A 23,636-nucleotide genomic window follows, 5' to 3' on the forward strand; every position below is an offset into this window, starting at 1 on the left:
AAGTGCCTGACTTCCGGCTCAGGCCATGATCTCATGGTTCATGAGTTGAGTGCCACATCAGGTTCTGCACTGACAGCATGGAGCCTGCTTGGGATTCTCTCTCTGCCCCTGTCTCGCTCACTCACTCTCTCTCTCTCTCAAAATAAATAAAAACTTAAAAAAGAAACAAACAAAAAACCTGAGAGGTGGAACAGTGTAAATTCAGTTAGCAGTCTCCAAGCCAGTAAACCACAAAGGGCATAGAGTACATATCTCTGCTTTACTTTTTTTGCTGTCTCTTTGAGACAGTTACCTGTAAAATCTGAGTACTAATCTGATCTACTGGAGATGCCAGGCGCAGGGCACTAAGCCTAAGAGGTAAGAAAAATAGTCTGACACTGGCTGTTCTCTTTCCAGGCTCTTTAGCAAGGAATTTCAGAGAGGGCTTGGAAACTTCCTATTAAAGTTCTCAGGACTTCATACTGCTGAAATGGAAATTTCTTCTGAGATAGCAAAGAGATGACAAAACACTGAAACCAGGCTAAGTCCGCCCACACTGAGTGACACATGCCTCTGCAGTAACTGAAATACTTAGCTTCTCCTTCTCCAGCAAGTTTGCAGCCTACTAGGGCTCACCTGGATTGTGATTCCACACTGCCCCACCTGGCCAGGTCCTAGAATAGGATTTATGCCTGAGCAGTTCTCAGTGGTAGAAAGATGAGGTACTACATTTATAAGTGAGGAGCCTCTCTTTTCTTTAGGCTTCCCTTCCCACCAGTATCATCTCCAAAGGGATTTAATACTATCTCCTCTGAACATTTTTTGGTGGGGAGGTGGCGGGGGGGGGGGGGGGGGAGGGTCTTCTGATACATTCTAACAGTAGCTTTCTCATTTTACTGACCAAAACCTAACAGATAGCAATTGTCTAATGCTTAAGTCTAAAATTTGAGTGTTCCAGAAAGAAGATATGGCAATTCCTCTCTGTCTCCTTCTTCTTCCCTCTCTGCCTCCCTCCACCATGTAAAGGCACAAGGCAGAAAGCAGCTGTGAGCAAACCAGGAAAAAAGTCCTCACCAGAAACTGACCCTTGCGGAACCTTGATCTGGTACTTTTGGCCTCCAGAACTGTGAGAAAACAAACATCTGCTTTTTAAGCTACCTGGTCTATGATATTTTGTTATGGCCATTGAGAAGACTGTACATGGATATCTACTCTCCACTGGACCCTGGCATTCGGGCAAAGCAGACTCCAAGCCAGAGTCAATCTTTAGCAAAGTAGTAGAGTAGATAAAGTCTGCTTCTCATTCTGCAGGTTACTTCCTCTCTCTGAAGCCTTCATATTGTGGGTTATTATTTCCTTCTCTTCTAGAAGAGGATCCTGAGGTTCCTGTGTGACAAAGTTCCAGTCACAAAAGCCACACATGTAGCTACATGGATTACCAGTTTCCCAGGCAGAGTGAGCTGGGCCCTTTAGCCTTTACTAAGTGAGAAACACAGACTTCAATAAAGAAAGATCTTTTTAGGGGTGTCTGAGTGGCCTGTACCATAGAGAAGGCACACACAGACTGAAGACATACAGTGTCTGAAAAAACAGTAGGTTAGGCCATACATGGCCAAGAAAGAGATGTTCATTTTTCCTTTCATTTGCATCTTGAGATTGATTTTCATCTAATCACAGCCTTTCAGGTATTTAAACAAAACCAATCTTATGCCAGCTAAAAGTTTTTATGCTGAAAAGTATTTAAAAATTTTTTTTAATGTTTATTTATTTTTGAGACAGAGAGAGGCTGAGCATGAATGGGGGAGGGTCAGAGAGAGAGGGAGACACAGAATCTGAAGCAGGCTCCAGGCTCTGAGCTGTCAACGCAGGGTTTGAACTCACGGACAGTGAGATCATGACCTGAGCCGAAGTCGGACGCTTAACCAACTAAGTCACCCAGGCGCCCCATATGCGGAAAAGTATTTTAGAAAAGAGGACTTGAAAGGAAGAAGAGGAGCATGAAGAGGAAGGTTTGAGTGGGCAAAGAATGAGAAAACATAGCCATTATGAAAAAATTAACATATGACAAAGATGACCAAAAAAGATGTCCCTTTGACATAGTGGCAAGACAAATGGGAAAAGAATAGTCTATTCAAGAAATAGTGCTAGCAGAACTGGATATCTACATGCAAAAGACTGAAGTTGGCCCCCAACTCCACACCAAATACAAAAATTAACATAGAAAAGATCACAGATCTAAATGTATGATCTAAAAACTACAAAAACCTTAGAAGAACACATAAATCTTTGTGACCTTGGGTTAAGCAACAATTTCTTGGGATACCAAAAGTGGAAGTGAAAAAACAAAAACTAGCTCAAGTTTAAAAATTTTTGTGCCATACATGAAACCATCAAGAAAGTGAAAAGACAACTCATAGGATGGGAGAAAATCTTGGCGAATCATACATCTGGCAAGAAACCTCAATGAAATACCATTTCACACCAACTAAAATGGCAATAATCAAAAAACCAGTAATAAGTGTTGGCAAGGACATGAAAAAATTAGAACTCTCATATATTGCCGGTGGGATTGTAAAATGGTACGGCTACTTTAGTGGTTTGGCAGTTCCTCAAATATTAATGCATAGAATTACCATATGACCCATTCTCTATACTGACAAGAATGAAGACATTATGTCTACACAAATTTGTACACAAATGTTCACAGTAGCATTATTCATAATAGCCAAAACACAGAAACAACCCAGATGTCCATTAACTGAAGAATGGATAAACAAAATGTGGTATAGCTGTAATAGAATATTATTCAGCCATAAAAAGGAATGAAGTACTGATCAATGCTACAACATGGACTAACCTTAGAAACATTATGTTAAATGAAAGAAGCCAGACACAAAAGGCCACATATTGTAGGATTCCTTTTTTTCTTTTTAATATTTTTCCTTCAAAGCTTATTCATTTATTTAGAGACAGAGTGCATGCATGCGAGCAGGGGAGGGGCAGAGAGAGAGGGAGAGAGAGAACCCCAAGCAGGCTCTGTGCTGCCAGCGCAGAGCCTGATGCAGGGCTTGATCTCACAACCACAAGATCATGACCTGAGCCAAGAGCAAGAGTCGGATGTCTAACCAACTGAGCCACCCAGGTACCCCTGTATGATTCCATTTATAGGAAAGGTACAGAAGAGGCAAGTTTATGAAGACAGAAAATAAATTAGTGGTTATTTTGGGCTGAGGGTAGGGTTAGAGGAAGAATGGGGGCTGTCTGCTAATGGGTATGGAGTACCTTTGTGGTAGGAACAAAATATTCTAAAATTAGATTGTAGGGATTATTTTAAAATAACGAGTCGTATATGTTAAATGGGTGAGTTGTAATACATATGAATAAAGTTGTTTTTAAGATTAAGGCCACCTTGACTCCAGCAGTTCTTAAGTAAGCCGCTTTCCCCAGGAACCAAGTCTACACAGAATTCACAGATCCCAAGGTGTTTCACTCACCAAGATAACTTTCCTAGAGCTCACATACGCTAGTGCTGGTGGCGGGAGGAAAAGGAGCTCACTGAGTCACTGACTAGTTTGCACATTACAAAGCAGAGAGAGTTTGAAGAACTTCTGTAGAAGCCTCTGTGGTGGGTGCAGTGCCACATGAAGTAGAAGAGATGTGAGTGAGACTGGCAGTGGAAGTCACATGTGCAAGAGAGGACCAACTCTCCTGAGAGATAAGAAGAGTTCAACTCCTGGTAATATGCTTGAGATCTTTATTTTATTCTTAAGTTTTAAATGTTTGTTTATTTTTGAGAGAGAGAGGGAGGAGGAGGGGGGCAGAGAGAGGGAGGGAGACACAGAATCTGAAGCAGGCTCCAGGCTCTGAGCCGTCAGCACAAAGCCCGACACAGGGCTTGAACTCACGAACCATGAGATGACCTGAGCAGAAGTTGGATGCTCAACTGATTGAGCCACCCAGGCACCCCTCAATAACTTTAGATTAAAAGGCCTGCATTTGGCAAATGTCAACTTTTGGCTACTGAACAAAAAATTCCCTGGAATAAAACTTTGGGGGTAGACTGGTAGGGAAGAAGGAAGGCTCTCTTATTCTCAACACTCTTGAACACTTTTTTTTTTTTTTTTTTTAATGGCTGGAGCTGCCCACATTACTCAGAGACAGCCATCCATCCAGGACTAGCAAGAAAATTTAAAGAAATAAGTCCCAAGGAAAGGGAAAGGAATCTGGAAGTAGAACTTTGTGGGGAAAGGGAATATAATTTCTAACCAAACCCCCAGCTTTATTCAAACTGGAACTAAATGCTCTATGAGAGCAGGGTCCAAATTTATGTTACTCACCACTATATTTCAAAACTTTAGCAAAATGCCTGGTGTACTGGGAGATTCAATTTTTAAAAATGAATGAATAAATCAAAGTCTAAGAAGGTTTTTGTTCAGTCTTACCACAAGTAAGGAGGTCTGTGATCACCAGCTACTCTCAAAAAGTATGAAAATAACAATAACAATGTTTTATGCCCATCCCAAGAGAAAAGGTGACTTGGACATGAACAGCTGTCCTTCAAAGAAGGAACAAAAGTCATCACTGAAGACAGTAAAGCTTTCTCTTCCTCTTAAATCATACCGGGAGGTCAGAGAAAAGCTCTCTGGCAATCCTTATTAAAGTAATCTAATATCTTCTGAAAGTAAGCCTAGGTTTTTGTCTGGGGTAGCGGAGTAGGAAAGGAGCAGGGGAGTGTGTTATACTCTGTTACTGGGTCTCCTAATGCCACTGAATTAGGAAGTCCCAAAGAGGAAAGGCAAAAGAGACAGTGTCATAGTAATGGGAAATTGCTAAAGTCAGCCAGAGAGAGATAGCTCTGCACTCAAAGCACCTTTAAAGGCAAGAATCTGGGCCACCCTCTAATGCAATTGCCAACTTCTGACTGTCAAAGACAGGGGTCACTTATACAAACTGAAGCAAAAGGAAGCGGACAGATGGAACAGCAAGGCTGAGCCACAAACTGGCTAGGGATTTCTTGCTCCATTTTTAACTTATTCTCTCTGACTCATGGTTCTGCAAAGCAGCTTTCTTTTCCCTAGTACTGGGTGGATGATGGCTGAGACACATAGTTAATGCCCAGCTTACTCAAGAAATGCACAGGAATGTTACCTTAACCATGAAGGCAATGTAGCTTAAGAGAAAATGTAAATTCTTTCTCATATCCAGAGGGAATCTAAAGCAAATCCTCCAAAGATGCAAATTCTCACAATCCCAGCTATCTCCCATAGCATCTGAGGGTCTTTTATGAAACAATAGATAAATCACAGTTTCAACCAGAAGCCCAGAACATGGTGACTGTTTCCTTACTGAGATATTTGAAGCAAGCAGCCTACCTCTAAAAGCTGCTATGTAAATCCTTCAAGCAGAAAGGAGAAAAACAGACAAAGGTTGCTTACAGGAAAAGTTTCCGTAGCTCTCATTCCAAGGAAGGAGGAAACATAACTGGTATACTCAAGATGGTACACACTGAGAATATTCTTAGAAGTTTCACTCTAAAATTATTCCTATAAGGCTACTAGATATATATTAAAGAGTCTGAACATGGGTGCATATCTGAAGCCTGATAAAAATAAATTTGGATCTCAAGCCTCAACATCATAAGAACTATAGTCTTGTATTTTCAAATACTTGCTAAACATGTACATCTGGATGTCATGCTTTTACTTACATGGTTTTCTTCACAGGGAATGCTATTTTTCTTTACGCCTAAAAAGCGTAAGTCTTATTTTTCCCTTGACGGCCCAGTTAAAATACCACTGCTTCTATGAACAACATGGTATATATGAAATGAAAAGCAAGGCTTTAGAGGCAGTAGACCCAAGTTAAACATCCTGGTTCTTCCACTTCTAGGTTGTATGACCTTGGGCAAGAGACCATATTCTCTAGTACCAGTTTCTCCATTTGGTTGGATTTCCTTTCCAAAGTTTTCCTCTGTGTTTTCCTATATAACATCTAGCCTGACCTAAAGGGAACTTTTCTTTTTCCCCACAAGTAGCTTCCCCTTACCTAGACCTAAAAGAGCAGTCCAGTGATCTATACTACAGAGCATATTCTCAGATATCTGGGATTAAAGACAAGAAAACTATATAATTGCTTCTACCTGGGAAATCTTCATATAGGTAAATGGCTGGCTTCTGAGAAGGGGTAAAGGTAGGACTGAATAGTATGAGGCAGCAGATAAAATAGTTCATCTGAGGTTGAGTTATTTAATTTTTTTTAAGTTTATTTATTTTTAAGTAATCTCTACCCAAGGTGGGGCTCGAACTCACAACCCCGAGATCAAGTGTCATACACTCCTCCAACTGAGCCAGCCAGGCACCCCGAGATATTTAATTTTAAACTATCATTTCTTTTCACCTTCAGAATTGTCTCCCATACTCCCATTTCATGCAGTAATAAGCTTCCTTCTTCATGGAGTCAACGAATCTTCAGCCCATCCCGTTCAACAGCAACAAAAAAACTCAATTTCCCTTGATGCCTGTTAACAGCAGTGCATTACAAGCCTCAGAGACTCTGCTGATTAACATTAAGCAAAATAAAATCTAAAGTAAGAATACCTACTAACCTTTTCACTTTGAAACTATATAGTCTAAACTTCAGCAACTGACCCTTTAAAATTTTTTTTTTTTCAACGTTTATTTATTTTTGGGACAGAGAGAGACAGAGCATGAACGGGGGAGGGGCAGGGGCAGGGAGAGAGGGAGACACAGAATCGGAAACAGGCTCCAAGCTCTGAGCCATCAGCCCAGAGCCCAACGCGGGGCTCGAACTCACGGACCGCGAGATCGTGACCTGGCTGAAGTCGGCCGCTTAACCGACTGCGCCACCCAGGCGCCCCTAGCAACTGACCCTTTAGAGTGTTCCTTTAACTCATCTCCTATGTACTAGGCTTTAACCCTTTCATGTCTATCCCCTTTCTTATACCGCTGTTCCTGGGGCCATTCTTTTCAGGACCAGAGACACAAACGTGGGTTCATTTCAACCTTACCAAAGAAGGCATTTTGGCAACCACCAAGAAGGATGAGCTACTACTGGTCACTGCACCGAGTTGCTTACTTTACCCAGTGATCCAACTACATAAACTGGCCCTCTTAATTACTAAGGAGAACTTGACTTATTTGTGTACACAAGTTTATTAGTTGAAGGGAGTGGAACAAGAAATGTGTATCATTGACTACAGCATAGTAATCCTGATATTTCAACTTAGGGAATGATTTGGGTCAACATTTCTCTTGATTTCTAGGTGAAAAACAAGTGACATACAAGGTAAGTTATTCACCTACTGGACTACATTTTCATCCAGCCTCTGCACTGAACAAGTGAACATTCACAATTCATTAACTGGAGGGAAACAAGAAAGAGTTAATGTGTATGAAATGTATGTGCACGTGGCCTGAGGGGCAGCTGCCTCATTTTCTGAAGCTGTGTGCATGACTATGCATTTTGGCAGTTTGGGCTTTCTACCTTGATGCATGACTTTACCCAATGTAGATTTCCACCTCATCACCTGCTGGAAATTAAGCAATTGGTTATAGCTACTTTGCTTGAAAAATGAGCTAATTTCTACTTACTGTGGCCCCAAACCATAGATTTAAGCCAAGTAAAATGCCATGGGCTGTACACTTTGGCTAAATTATCTCCTCTAGCTCTGTTGTAAGAGAGGAATGGAATTCTTTCCTGCTTTAGATACCAGCCTGACATTTTTCCAGTTTCTACAATCACAATGAATGTAAATGGAGAAGAACGAACCATAGGAGTTGAAGGAACCACAAAAGTAAAATGAACCATCTACATTTCCATAAAAGACATCACTTAATCCATTCCCCTTAGGAATGTCTACTGTTTATTAAACCTTTCTCTCAATAAATGAACAGAGGCTCCAAAACTTTCTGAGGGATAGAACACCTACAAGATTAGCTAATCTCTGCTCAGATCCCATTACTCTGTGCTTCATATTCCTTTATACTGTCTCTAGCTGCAGGCCAGGAGTTGCTGGCAGAGTTCCTGGGGATACAGAATGCAAACCCTGATAGAAGTTACAAATACTTTAGCCCTGGATTTCCTATGTTGAGAGGCAAGGCCCCTCTACATTCTCAGAAACATCTAGTAAATATAAGGAAACAAAATAGGCCATGTGAAAGGTCTATTAGATTTTCTATCTCACTTCAGGACATAAGAAAATCCTAATATGTACCTGGGAAGGCTTCTGAGGCAGTGGGAATCAGCTTAAAACTCCAAGAAGTGATCTAATGTTAATTAACGGTGAAAGTTCCAATCCCTTGAACGTGACTCAAGAACTTTTAAAAACCAGGCATGAGCCAAAAACCTGAAATATTTTAATTACACATCATTTCCATTAGCCCAGTTAATCAATTACAAGATATTTAACTTTTCTTTTTAAAGATTTTATTTTTAACTAATCTCTACACCCAACATGGGGCCTAAACTCACGACTCTGAGATCGAGTCACATGCTCCACCCACTGAGCCAGCCAGGTGCCTCAAAAGATATTTAACTTTTAATTTTAAGCACAGGGGAGGAGGGAGCAGGAAGACAAAGGAAAAAAAATCAGCAATTGACTAACTTAAGCTTCTTTTTCTATCACATCAAAAAACAGAGGGAAATTGTTTTCGTGGATCACATGCTAGACAGGAGAGGGAAATTTTCTGTGGATCCCATACTAATTAGAGAAAAAGACACACACGGAACCCTAACTAAGTTAGAAGAGTCGTGCATAGACCTCAGTGACGGGGAAGGAGGATCGGGGATCTCATGCGGACAGAGGAGGAAGAAGGCTGTCAAGATTTCTGAGTGGTCCAGTGTGGGCCATATGGACACCATACTAGAAAGGAGTGGTCCTGATGTTTGTGCACAGGAGAGAGGGGATGGTGGCCATATGGATCACATACTGGTTTTCAAGTACTCCAAGTAAAGAATGAAATTAAAAGACATGGAAAGAGGTTTATGTTCCATCCCAGGGGGACCTTTTAGAACTCCTCAGGAAAGGCAATCAGCAAGTCTGCCAAAGTAATTAAGCAAGCGAACATTTACCATAAAGCCCACATCAGTTAAGTGAACAGAGATGAATCTTATTACAGTGCACTGTCAGCTCTGAGCCTGCAGGTGCTAACCACTGAAACACCATGTTACTTGGCCCTGTCTGTTTGCCTGCCCACTGTGAAGGAGAGCTTTGCCTTTCTTGGCTGAAAAAGCAGGCTGCTTTCACTGGCTCTGGCAGTGACTTAAGTTGCCTTCGGAGAGGCCCTAGCACAAGTGGTTTCCCATTAAGAAGCAGGGGTGTGAAGAGTCGGGGCAGGAGATGGGACTGGCTCAAGAAAGAAGCCCTGTGAGAGAGGACAGGTATGAGAGAAAGCAAGGGAGCTGGGTAGCAGTCCGGTTGTAAGGTAAGGAGAATGAGATCGTTTAATAAATCAAGAAGAGAAGAATAAACAAGCTGCTCAAAGTATTCAGCCGTTCTTCTTAAGTGGAGTTGACAGTATCTCTCTCAATGAAAAGAGAAAAAGTTAAAATGTCACTGCAAAATACTTTCTCCACAGGAAAAGGAATGCTACTAAGGAACACTGCTTTTGCAATGTTAACGGCAGCCTTAAAATCAGCTTTACTCTGAGTTAACTCCATAGGTAAAGAGCCAGATTTTCTCAACAACCTAGCCAGGTTCTGTTATTGAACAAAATTCACTGTTTGCTAGAGGAAATGAGTATTTACCAATTATCCTAAGATTTACAAATGGCACCTGGTACATCTTTTAGCCCTATTTCTTTCTGCAAATAATTGTGAGAGTCAAAACGAAAGCCCCCGAGCTGACTAAATGCAGCCTCCTATGTCAGAGACCCAGATAGCTTCTCTTCAACAGAAACCTCATGGGAAGAAGGCTCCTAAAAGTACCTGTGAGGACAAATTCAAAAACCATATAACATTTTCAAAACTCATCAAAGGCCATGTGTCTGTCACTCAAAAGGAGTGGATAAGAGTGGACAGCTAAGTAGGTAAGGCTCCTGTGTTCAGAAACCAATAAATCTCTAATTCATTATGGAGAGGAGGTCTGAAAGACATTGCTGGGAGACAGGTATGACCAGCCAACTGAGGAAACGAGAGGTAATGGGCTTGAACTGAAATTGACGGAGATCTCAAAGCACCTGAGCAGGCACTCCCAGGCTTGAGCTTCTCTCTAGGCCCAGGACAAGAGCAAACAAAGAGCTGTGGTAAAAAATTATTTGCAACCTTACTTTCTACCACAGCTCTTTGTTTGCAACAGGGCCTGTGGCTTCCTTACATTCAAAGGCAGTGGGAGGCAGGAGGAGGAGGGGAGACTAGAGGACTACTACCCAGACCCAAGCAGCGCTACCCAGGAGAGGACTTAATGGGAGGATAAATTTGGGGCCTGATTCTTTGACAGCACCTCCAGTAATAGCTAGTAAAGCAGTGAGAGCCAGGGTGAGAGCCAGCTCCAAACATTCATCATAATAGTGCAATGAGTTGACGGTCTTTGGGGGAGAGTCTATGAAATTCCAGAGTAAGAAAATGAAGCCCGCGTGGAGAGGGTGAGGCGGTTGGCTCTGGCAGATTGTCTCTACAGGAGGCTGGGTATAATTGTTTTATGTTCACAAAGAAGTTATTAGCTGCTTTCTCTCTAATACACCAGAAATAGTGCTAAGATTTTCCCCCTCCTGAAAAGGTGACACTACCAAAAGGAGAATTTTAGTTTGAAAGTGATTAGAGGGGCACCTGGGTGGCTCAGTCGGTTAAGCCTCCAACTTCGGCTCAGGTCATGACCTCACATTTTGTGGGCTCGGGCCCCGTGTCGGACTCTGTGCTGACAGCTCGAAGCCTGGAGTGTGCCTCGGATTCTGTGTCTCCCTCTCTCTCTCTGCCCCTCCTCTGCTCACACTCTGTGTCTGTGTCTCTCAAAAAGTAAATTAATGTCACAAAAAAATTTTTTTTAAAGTGATGAGAATTTTGTTTACCCTATATGCAACATTTTATTTTTTAATTTTTATTACGTTTTTCTTTAAAGTTTATTTATTTATCTTGGCGGGGGGGGGGGGCGGGCAGGAGGCAGAGAGAGAGGGAGTGAGACAGAATCCCAAGCAGGCTCTGCACTGTCAGCACAGAGCCCTATGCAGGGCTCAAACTCATGAACCATGAGATCATGGCCTGAGCCAAAATCAAGAGTCACACACTCAATGAACTGAGCCATTCAGGTACCCCATACATGCACCATTTTAGAAAGAAAATTCTATTTACTCTTCCCTTAGCTGTCAAACTGACTGCTTTCCCACATAGTGAAGGACCACTCTGTCCCTAGAAGAAAAGTCTACAGTATCTGAAGCTAAGGGTCTGCTAGCATAGTCTGTGACTCAGTAGTTCAGTTTGTTTGACAAACAGTTAAATACCCACTACATGCAGATGCTATGCTAGGCAGTGGGGGAGGTGAATGAAATTTGATTCCAGATAGCAAGGGATTTACGGACTAGTGGGAAGACACATACTACAGACAGATAATTTAATTACAATGTGCTAAGGGCTAGACAGACAAAGAGCAAACAAAATGTCTCATGGGAGCACTGAGGAGGGATATTCTGCCCAACTTGGGGGCTTAGGAAAGGCATCTTAAAGGAGATGGTGCATGAAGGGAGCCTTGAAATATTAATTTAATCAGGCAGGTAAAGGTGAGAAGATCCTGGTACATTTTCTTATAGGATCAGAGACTCATACCCAATTTTTACTAAATCAGACTAGAGAAACCTTACTAGATAAGTTACATTACGTTCATGCATTCAAAAAATATCCAGCCAATTTTTTCCGGAACACCAAAGAGAAAAGTTATAGATTCTTTTCCTAGGGCCGTGTTTTAAATCTTTTCCAGCAGGATATCTTTGTGAAAGTCATGAGACCTTTGCCTGCCAGGGTCCTGTTTGCACGGTTTTTGCTCAGTGCTGACTCAAAGACGCTCATGGCAATGGGCTATGGCAGGCTCTGTACCTCCTCTTCACTAAATTAAATGTAAACACAAAGCAACTAAGCTGAAGGCAGGCCTTTCAGTGTCACGTGGGAGTGAATGGATCTCAGCTGCGTGTGCCCACCCTCAACAGGGTGTCAGTCTCCAGCTGGTGATGCAGCTGCTTCACTTAAAGCCACACTGAAGCCTCTATTCTCTCATCTCCACCAAACCATACTGAAGGGACTAAATGGCTCTGCTTTGCAGCTGCCTGTTAATTATAGCAGCTTCCTCAGCTCTCTTTTGGCTTATAAGACATTAATATACATTTGGGAAGGTCCTCTGTAAGAAACACACAAGAGAACTTTTAGCCTTATGAAGAGCTTGAAAAAACACCTTACTGCCAAGGGCAGCAGGCATCCAAACACCTAAAACAGTGGCATGTGAAACAGCATCAGAACACACAGATTCCTTCAGCAGGTCCTCTGTTTTACATAAAGAACAGCAGCCCATCACTCAGTGAGAGGATTTTTTAAGGCATCCTTAAAATCATCTTTAAAATTCAGTGAATCTGCAACATAAAAATAGCATTAATTGCCTTGACTTGTTACTTAAAAAAAAAGGAAGAAAAACAATGCATAATGCTATCAATAATTCATTTCAAAGTGGCTTTAGTTGTCTCAAAGCCCCATTTCATATAATTAAAACCTTTTGGCTGTCCTATTGTTACCCTGGAGGGAACTAGAAGTCAGTAAATTCTATGGTGTTGGGATAAACAATTCAGCTCATCATTGAGAAAGGGGTCCATCTCTCTTGGCAACAATTCAAAACATACTTCCTGGCTATACCAGGTCAGTTCAGGGGCTGGTAAGACTGTATTTCCTGTTGTCTATTAGGATCTGAAGCAGGCTTTTATAACAGGGCTACACAGATGCAACTGGGGAGCACAATCAGAGGGACAGCCTTATAAGCACTTCTTAGGCATCTCAATATCCATTTCCTAGCTTAGGACCCTCAGGTCAGCTGATAATTCTGGGAGAAAATGGTGGCAATATAAGTCCTTGGAAGATGGAACCATTCATTCCAGGCATCCCTTCACTCACTCAACCAGTATTTATTGTACCATACTGTACTTTGCTAGGGGCAGAGATTATAGAAGAAAAGCATGGTCTCTGTCTTAGGAGCTCACCATCTAGTGATGGACATACATGTAAACGGCCTTACCACAGTGTGATAACTGCTCTGAGAAATAAATGTACAAAGTCCTGTGGCAATGCAGGTATGAATCATTCGGCCTCAAAGAAGCTTTCAAGGAAGGTGACATCTAGGCTTAGTTTTGAAGCATAAATAAGATTTTGTTAGATAAAAAGAAGAATGGGAAGACATTCTAGGTAAAAGCACAGGCACTGTGCAAAGGCACAGAGGTATGGAATTTGAGACTCTGTGACTATGTCTAATTTGGCCAGATCTTAAGATACATGGGACAGTGATAGTAAACAGAGCCAGAAAGGTAGGCTAGGGTCAAGGTGTCATGTGAAGGAGTTTGGACATGATCTGATCCCTATCAATGATGGGGAATCACATAAGATATAAAATCTGGTGATTTTTCATAGGCATCCGGGTGGCTTAGTTGGTTAAGCATCCGACTTCGGCTCAGGTCGTGATCTCACGGTTCATTATGTTCAAGTCCTACGTCAGACTCTGTGCTGACAGCTCAGAGCCTGCAGCCTGCTTCAGATTCTGTGTCTCCCTCTCTCTCTGCCTCTCCCCACCCCCCCCGACTCTGTCTCTCTCTCCTTCAAAAATAAATAAACATTAAAAAATTTTTTTTAATCTGGTGATTTTTTCTAATAAAATATTTCAGATATTTAAAAAGGTGCAGAAAAGAATATAGTGAATGTTTGTGTACCCTATATCCAACTTAAAAAGCATTATAATTACCTTTCAAAACTTCCATGTACCTCTTCTTCATTGTATATGGTCTCTCTCTTGCCAGAGATAAACACTCAGCTGATTTTGATACTTATCATTCTTATACACTGCTTTACTCTTTTACTAAATATGAATGTGTCTCTAAATAACATTTTTTTTGTGTTTTTAAACATTATGTGCATATTATCATACATGCTGCAATTTACTTTTTTATTCAATATTATATTTGAGATTTTTATTCCTTTGGGAAGCTCTAATCCATTCTCAGTGTTGTATAATATTTAATTGTGCAAATATACCACAATCCATTCTGTTGATGGAAATGAAATGTAGGTGGCTCCCAATTTTCATGGTATTAAAACAGTACTTAATAGGGGAGCCTGAGTCGGGTTCAGCCAGTTAAACGTCTGACTCTGGATTTTGGCTCAGACCATGATCTCACAGTGGTGAGATCGAGCCCCACGTTGGGCTCTGTGCTGGGCATGGAGCCTGCTTGAGACTGTCTCTTTCCCTCTCCCTCCCCTCCCCTGCTCAAGCTCTTTCTCAAAACAAAATAATAAGTGTTTTTATTTATATACCCTTGAGATCATTTGGGAAAGTTCCTCAAGGAACAATATCTAGGAATGAAATTACTGTGTCATAAGGTTTGGGTAAGTTGGACTTTACCAGATATTATCAAACTGCCTTCAAAGTGATGGTACCAATATACACTCCCAAGAGCAGTGTCAAGACACGCACTTCTGAAATTGAAGTCTGCTGAATGAATAAAATGAATAGTGGCTGCTATGAGGGAAAGACTAGGAGCAGAGAGAATAGTTAGGATGCTCTTGTTATGAGGACTTGAACTAAAATGGTGGTTGTATAAATGGAGAAGAATTTACTTGAGAAATATTTAGGAGTAAAGGTGAAAGAACCTACTGACCGGGTGAAGGAGAGAGAAGACACTAAAGCAAACTTAATATTTTTACTTAAAAATTTTTTTAATGTTTATTTTTAAGAGAGAGACAGAGCATGAGTGGGGCAGGGTCAGAGAGAGAGAGGGAGACACAGAATCTGAAGCAAGCTACAGGCTCCAAGCTATCAGCACAGAGCCCGACGCAGGGCTCGAACTCACAAACCATGAGATCATGACCTGAGCTGCAGTGGGACGCTTAACTGACTAAGCCACCCAGGCACCCAAGATTTTTACTTTAGGCAAATGACCAGATGATGATACCATTGAGATGATAAATGTAGGAGATGGCTCTTAAATTGTGGAGGGAAGGCAATAAGGCATATTCTTTGGAATGTCAAGTTTGAGGTATTTGTGAAATCTCTGGGTAGGGTATGAAGTTCAAGAGGCAAGACCATGCTGGTAGTAAAAACTATGAAGCTTGTTTACCCAGGGAGCTACCATAAATCAGATATCCAGGCTCAAAAAGGTTAAGAAAAAAAATAAATAAATAAAGAGAACAGCACTTTCTCTACTACTTAACACTGGTTTCTCTATTCCAGGAAAAAAAGTCAATTTATATGCCCCATGATACAAGGTAGGTACCCTCCCCTTAAATTAATTCTATATCTGAATTTCCACCTGTCTAGACTAAACCCTTCAGCTTAAGGTAGAACAAGCAGGGATGAAAGAAGACAGCTTCATAACATTAGACCTCAAAGAGCTACCAAGCTGTGCTTTAAATGTTATTACCAAAGGGGAGACAACCTGACATCCTGTTTGACAAAGAAGAAAAGGTTTAGCTCCTTTGAGTGTATCCTACTCAGATACACTTGAGCATTTCTATAATTTGCTCTGTTTTGAACTCCTTGCTCTTCCCGATCTATGGGGAAGTGCTTTTCAAGCAAGAAGGAAGTATTTAGTAAGAAGTTATGATGAATACTTCATTCTCTGCCTGATTTCACAAAGTGTAAATAGAAGCTCAGGAAATGGGATAATAGTTGTGGACCAGTAGTTTCATCCATAGGATACAGGAACAGTTGGCAATCTGTTATACCACTAGTATCAGCCTTGTTTTTCAGCAATAACTGACCTTGGAAAATGCAGGATTGAAAACCTGGAGTTATATTCTAATAAAACAATGTTCAATGTTGGTCTATTTTTACAAAAAAAGTAGAGCTACAGAGTGGCTACAGAAGCCAGGTTAAAATGCCACATACATTTCAAACCCTAAGGTGAGTAAGGAGTCAAGTGTCCCCACTCCTTGCCCTACAGTCTGAGGATGAGTGTTAGTCAACCCATCATGTCTAGAACTGTTCTCGAAGATTCACATGTAGCTATTTAGTACTTGAAATGTGGTTAATGCAACTGAGGAACTGAATTTTTATTTTAATTAATTTAAAAGAAAAAAAAAACTAAAGCAGGATAAAATATTATTCCATTAAATACAACGTTGTTTAGGAAGGACTACATTTCACTTTAACCATTGTATTGTATAAAATATTATTGCTGTTATTACAGTGCATGTGTGCTGTTTCTAGTACTACAAATAAACTCATTAACAGGGTGCCTGGGTGGCCCAGTTGGTTAAGTGTCTGACTCCTGATTTCGGCTCAGGTCATGATCTCATGGTCGTGGGATCAAGCCCCACACCAGGCTCTGCACTGGCCATGTAGCATGCTTGAGATTTTCTCTCTCCCTTTCCCTCTGCCCCTTCCCTGCTCACTTGTGTGCACACATGCTCTGCACTCTTTCTCTAAAAAATAATAACAATAAAAACAGTTTTAAAAAAAACCACATTACCAATCTGGTTGATGTCAATGGACTGATTCAGTTCAAATGACTTACTATGTATGGATTTCACAATGTAATGTATTTATTTACTTTATGCAGACAGCATGAGTTACAGCAGAGTTCCTTTACCTAAGCACTACTGATATTTGGGGCTGGGTAATTTGTTGTGGGGGACTGTCCTGAGCACTGTAGAATGTTGAGCAGCATCTCTGGTCTCTACCTACCAGACACGAGTAAGCACTCCCCTACTTCCCCAAGTTGTGAATACTAAAACATGCCAAATATCCCATGGAAGGCAAAATCGTAACAGTTGAGAACCACTGAGTTACAGTGATACCATAAAATCAGAATTGGCAATTACAGTAATATATTTATCTTTTTGAAATTATAATTAGATTATATTTCTAGTTTTAAGAAGCAAACAGAAATAGATTTTTAAGTTTAAAACGAAGGCAGGGGTGCCTGCATGCCTTAGTCGATTAAGCAACAGACTCTGGATTTCAGCTCAGGTCATGATCTCACAGTTTGTGGGTTCGAGCCCCATGTCAGGCTCTGGGCTGGCAGTGTGGAGCCTGCTTGGGATTCTCGCTTTCCTCCTCTCTCTGCCCCGCCCCTGCTCACACTCTCTCTTTCTCAAAATAAATGAACAGTTTTAAAAAATAAATAAAATAAAATAATGAAATAAAGTGAAGGCATACTACTGATTCAGAATTGAGTGGAGATACAAATGACAGTACTGTATTGGAACACTAAAAAAAAAGAGAGAGAGAGACTGGAAAAAGGTATATTGCTAGTTTCATGATCAACAGCAAATGCAATTTGCTTCAGCAAGGCAAAATGAAAAACCTGTTTGTTGTGTAAAAACCCTTTTCAAGATAATGAAGGAAACACTATTAAGAAATGTTGGCAAATGTATATAAAGTGAGTAAGAAATTTCTTCTTAACATTAGAACAGTAAAAATGAATGAATAGGGGCTCCTGGATGGCTCAGTTGGTAGAGCATGTGACTCTTGATCTAAGGGTTGTGAGTTCAAGCCCCATGTTGGGTGGAAAGACTGCTTTAAACAATAAACTTCAGATATTGAAAAAAATAAAGAATAAAATAAAATAAAATCTTAAAAAAAACCATACATACATACACAAACACACACACACACACACACAGTGTGTGTGTGTATACACATATATGTGTATATATATATACACATATACATATACATGTAATAACTAATGAATCAACAAAATAGGTTGTCTGAAATCAGAATTTCCAACAAAAGGGGCACCTGGGTGGCTTACTCGGTTAGGTGTCGGACTTTGACTTAGGTCACAATCTCATGTTTTGTGAGTTTGAGTCCCATGTCAGGCTCTCTGCTGTCAGTGCAGAGCCCACTTCAGATACTGTCTCCCTCTCTTTCTGCCTCTCCCCACTCTCACTCTCTCTCTCTCTCAAAAATAAATAAACATCTTAAATAAATAGATAAATATCCAACAAAAAATTTTAATGATTTTTAATAGGATCTGAGCTTGTATTTTTGGTCACTATACCATTTTTTAGATGGAAGTATGGTAAAAGAAATTACTATTTCAGCTATGGATATTCTCTCAGAAAATTATGAGGAGAAGACTAAAAAAAGAACCACTTTATAAAAAGTGAAAGATCTTCAAATTAAACCATCAATTTGCCTGTAGCATATAAGACATTTCTAATGATATCAAGGGTCAGGTGATTCAAATGTAAATGAAAAGTATTAACAAGAAAAAAAAATACAAGTACTTTTCTTTAGATTTGGATGATATTGCTCAATTAATACTCTGGGTATACTTTGTCTCAAAAGACTTGCAAACATACAAAGAAATTTTGTCAATTTGCAGACTGAAAACCTGAACTCATGTCATCGATATTTTTTATCTTCTACATCTGTCAATGAAGAATTGGACTAAATTTTTTTTTAAGATTTTTAAAGTAATCTTTACACCAAACATGGGGCTCAAACCTACAACCCTGAGATCAAGAGTCACATGCTCCACCGACTAAGCCAGGCAGGCACCCCAAATCTGACTATATTAAAAAAAAAATTCTATCACATGTATGGTGCTCCAGCTATATGGTCCAGCACTTATGGTCTTTTTTTTAAAAAGTTTGTCTGTTTATTTATTTATAGAATGTGAGCAGGGGAGGTGCAGAGGCAGAGAGAGAGAGAGAGAGAGAGAGAGAGAGAGAGAAAGAGAGAGAGAGAGAAAATCCCAAGCAGGTTCCACACTGCCAGTGCAGAGCCTGATTCTGGGCTCTATCCTACCACCACGAGATCATGACCTGAGTTGAAATCGAGAGTCAGACATTCAATCAACTGAGCCATGCAGGTGCCCCTACTGTCATTTTTAAACAAAACTGAAATTTCCACTCTGCTTCATTCTACTGTATGGTACAAATTAAAAATATGTGTGCAGTTTTCTAAACCAGATTCTGTAAATGTCATGGATACAGTACTAAAATCATTTAGTATATACCTGCAAAAACTATGAACATTACCAGTTTATGGAACAGCTGAGAGAATTTAAAGACAATGTAATGATCACGAATTCTTTGCCAGTGCTCATTGGTTCAGGTGAGGTTTACAAAAAATTTACTATACTGTTATTTTCAACTCAAAATCTTCCTAAAGGAATGCCTTCAAGTATTCAATAATTAAAAACTAAAAAAAAAAAATTTTAACGTTTATTCATTTTTGAGAGACAAAGAGAGACAGAGCGTAAGTGGAGGAGGGGCAGGGAGAGAGGGAGACACAGATTCCGAAGCAGGCTCCAGGCTCCCAGCTGTCAGCACAGAGTCCCGTGCAGGGCTTGAACCCATGAACCATGAGATCATGACCTGAGCTAAAGTCAGACGCTTAACCAACTAAGCCACTCAGGTGCCCCCAAAACTTTTCTTTTAATTAATGAGTTAAAATTGAAACTTCAAGAAAAGGAAAAGCTTATTGTGTGACCTACCTGGCCAGGTATTTACGTTAAAATTGAAGCTTTCCATAGTATCATTAACACATTTTTCTAATGTGAATCAATATGGATTTTTTTTAAGTTTATTTATTTATTTTGAGAGAGAGAGGACATGCATGCATGCATGCACATGCGAGCGGGGAAGGGGCAGAGAGAGAGAGGGAGAAAGAATCCCAAGCAGGCCCCACGCTTTCAGCATGGAGCCATGAACCATCAGACCATCACCTGAACCAAAACAAAGACTAGGATCCTTAACTGACTGAGCCACCCAGGTGCCTCTATACGGAGTGGATTCTAATTGTAACTGACAGCACTAACTAGCTTCACACACTACAAGAAAATTTTGGAAAATGCTTTGTTGATACTGATAAATGTACAATTTCCTTAACTATTTATGCCATACCTCTTTGATTTTGATATTAACACAGAGTTAGCAAGTTTCCTTAATCTGGACAGATGTAGCTTAGAAGTTAAATAAATTCTAAAAAAGATGAACCAGATTTATCAATGTGGATGCAAATGTTAAAGGGGAATGATTTTTAGGTACTCAATACAGTTATTGGAAAACTTTTAGGTATGTATGGAACAACTTGGGTATATGACTCTTACTTTTTCAAATGTAAATTCTATGAAATCTAAATATAGATCAAATATTTCCAATGAAAATATATCATCTAAATTGAAATGTGTAAGTGTAAAATATCTACCTAACTTCAAAGACTTTAAATATATAAAATATACTGAGAGTACGAAATATCTCAGTAACCATTTATTTTTTATTTTTTATTTTTTTAACGTTTATTTATTTTTGAGACAGAGAGAGACAGAGCATGAACGGGGGAGGGGCAGAGAGAGAGGGAGACACAGAATCGGAAACAGGCTCCAGGCTCTGGGCCATCAGCCCAGAGCCCAACGCGGGGCTCGAACTCACAGACCGCGAGATCGTGACCTGAGCTGAAGTCGGACGCTTAACCGACTGCGCCACCCAGGCGCCCCCCAGTAACCATTTTTTATATTAATTATAGGTTGCAACAATAATTTTGGGGTATGCTGGGTAAACAACATTATTAAAATTAATTTCACCTGTTGGAAAATAAAGCTATACACAGCTTATAATATACTTATACTAGACAAGCTGTGTAGACCTTGCTGCAAATGTTTCCCATCTTACTGGTCTACTGGCTCTTTCTGTGGTCTATACTTCAATGTAAAAAATCATTACAGGGATGGGCACCTGGGTGGCTCAGTCGGTTGAGCAACCAACTTCGGCTCAGGTCATGATCTCATGGTTTGTGGGTTCTAGCCCTGAGTCAGGCTCTGTGCTGACAGCTTGCCCAGAGCCTGGAGCCTGCTTCAGATTCTGTCTCCTTCTCTCTCTGCCCCTCCCCTGCTCATGCTCTGTCTCTCAAAAATAAATAAATGTTAAAAAAAAAAAAAAAGTTTTTTTTAAATCATTACAGGGAATGCAAACTGGTGCAGCCACTCTGGAAAACAGTATGGAGGTTCCTCAAAAAATTAAAAATAGAACTACCCTATGACCCAGCAACTGAACTACTAGGTATTTATCCAAGGGATACAGATGTGCAGTTTCGAAGGGGCACATGCACTCCAATGTTTACAGCAGCATTATCGACAATAGCCAAAGTATGAAAAGAGCCCAAATGGCCATTGATAGATGAATGGATAAAGAAGATGTGGTATCTATACACAATGAGTATTACTCAGCAATCAAAAAGAATGAAATCTTGACATATGCAACTATGTGGATGGAACTAAAGAGTATGATGCTAAGCAAAATTAATCAGAGAAAAACAAGTATCATATGACTTCACTTATATGAGGAAGCTAAGATACAAAACAGATGAACATAAGGGGAAGGAAGCAAAAATAATATAAAAACAGGGAGGAAGACAAAACATAAGAGACTCTTAAATATAGAAAACAAACAGAGGGTTGCTGGAGGGGTTGCAAGAGGGGGGATGAGCTAAATGGGTAAAGGGCATTAAGGAAGACACTTGTTGGGATGAGCACTGCGTGTTATACATAGGGGATGAATCACTGAATCTACTACTGAAATCACTGGTGCACTGTATGCTAACTTAGATGTAAATTTAAAAATAAATTAATTTAAAAAAGACGATATGGTATACACACACACACACACACACACACACACACACACACACACACACACACTGGAATATTACTCGGTGATCAAAAAGAATGAAGTCTTGCAATCTGCAACAACATAGATGGAACCAGAGTGTATTGTGCTAAGTGAAATAAATCAGTCAGAGAAAGACAAATATCATATGATATCTGGTGAAGGAAAAAGAAGATAAAAACAGAGAGAGAGGCAAACCATAAGAGACTCTTAAATATAGAGAACAAACTGAGGTTGCTGGAGGGGAGATAGGTAGGGGGATGGGCTAAATGGTTAATGGGCATTAAGGAGGGTACTTGTTGGGATGAGCACTGGGTGTTACATGTAAGTGATGAATCACTAAATTCTACTCCTGAAACCAGTATCACACTATATGTTAACTAACTGGAATTTAAATTAAAAAAAAAATCATTATAATAATGGGGTCCTGGAAAATTAAAAACACTAAAGGTTGAAATTCCCTTCAAAATGTTTAGTCTTTAGTGAATAAAGAAATGATGTATTTGATAGATTGCTGCTGATACTAACAGGAAGAATTAAAACTGAACTGAGGGGCACCTGGGTGGCTTAGTCAGTTAAGCGTCCGACTTTGGCTCAGGTCATGATCTCATGGTTTGTTGGGTTCGTGAGTTCAAGCGCTGTACTGGGCTCTGTGCAACAGCACGGAGCCTGCTTTGGATTCTCTGTCTCTCTTGCTCTCTGCTGCTCTCTCTCAAAAATAAATAAACATTTGGGGCGCCTGGGTGGCGCAGTCGGTTAAGCGTCTGACTTCAGCCAGGTCACGATCTCGCGGTCCGTGAGTTCGAGCCCCGCGTTGGTCTCTGGGCTGATGGCTCGGAGCCTGGAGCCTGTTTCCGATTCTGTGTCTCCCTCTCTCTCTGCCCCTCCCCCGTTCATGCTCTGTCTCTCTCTGTCCCAAAAATAAATAAAAACGTTGAGAAAAAAAAAAATTTAAAAAAAAATAAATAAACATTAAAAAAAAAAGAAAAGAAAAGAAAATGTTAAAAAAAAAAAAAAACTGAACTGAGCATCATCTCTGGAATTTACTACCAAGGGAAAACAACCTCACTAAACTCACTCATTTTAGCAGGTGTTTTTTTGTTGTTGTTGTTTTTAACGTTTATTTATGAGAGACAGAGCATGAGTGGAAGAGGGGCAGAGAGAGAGGGAGAGGAGACACAGAATCCAAAGAAGGCTCCAAGCTCTCAGCTATTAGCACAAAGCCCGATGTGGGGCTCGAACCCATGAACCGTGAGATCATGATGTGAGCTGAAGTTGGACGCTTAGCTGCCTGAGCCACCCAGGTGCCCCTTCTAGCAGCTTTTTGTAAAGTCCATCAGGTTTTCTACTTGGACAGACATGTGGCTGGAGGGTGAAGACAATTTATCTCTTTCTTTCCAATCTAAATGCCTTATGTTTCTTTTTTTGGCTAGAACCTCCAACACAATGATGAATAGAGTGGTGAGAGCAGACATCCCCACTTGGTTCCTAACCTTAGGCAAAAAGCATTCAGTCTTTCACCATTAAGTATGATCGCTACACCAGACTTCAAGCTGTATTACAAAGCTGTAATCATCAAGACAGTATGGTACTGGCACAAAAACAGACACTCAGATCAATGGAACAGAATAGAGAACCCAGAAATGGACCCACAAACATATGGCTAACTAATCTTTGACAAAGCAGGAAAGAATATCCAATGGAATAAAGACAGTCTCTTTAGCAAGTGGTGCTGGGAAAACTGCACAACATGGAGGAAGATGAACCTGGACCACTTTCTTACACCATACACAAAAATAAACTCAAAATGGATGAAAGACCTAAATGTAAGACAGGAAGCCATC

General features: G+C 40.4%; 1 protein-coding gene across 1 annotated transcript in view; it reads right to left on the reverse strand.

Annotated features, from left to right (window-relative positions):
• Positions 1-23,636, reverse strand: part of ARMH3 (armadillo like helical domain containing 3) — a 176,101-nt gene that overhangs the window by 40,194 nt on the left and 112,271 nt on the right. The gene's annotated exons all lie outside the window — the stretch shown is intronic.

Source organism: Puma concolor, chromosome D2, assembly GCF_028749965.1.
Source record: "Puma concolor isolate L17-30 chromosome D2, mPumCon1.1.hap2, whole genome shotgun sequence".
NCBI classification, from domain to species: Eukaryota; Metazoa; Chordata; class Mammalia; order Carnivora; family Felidae; genus Puma; species Puma concolor.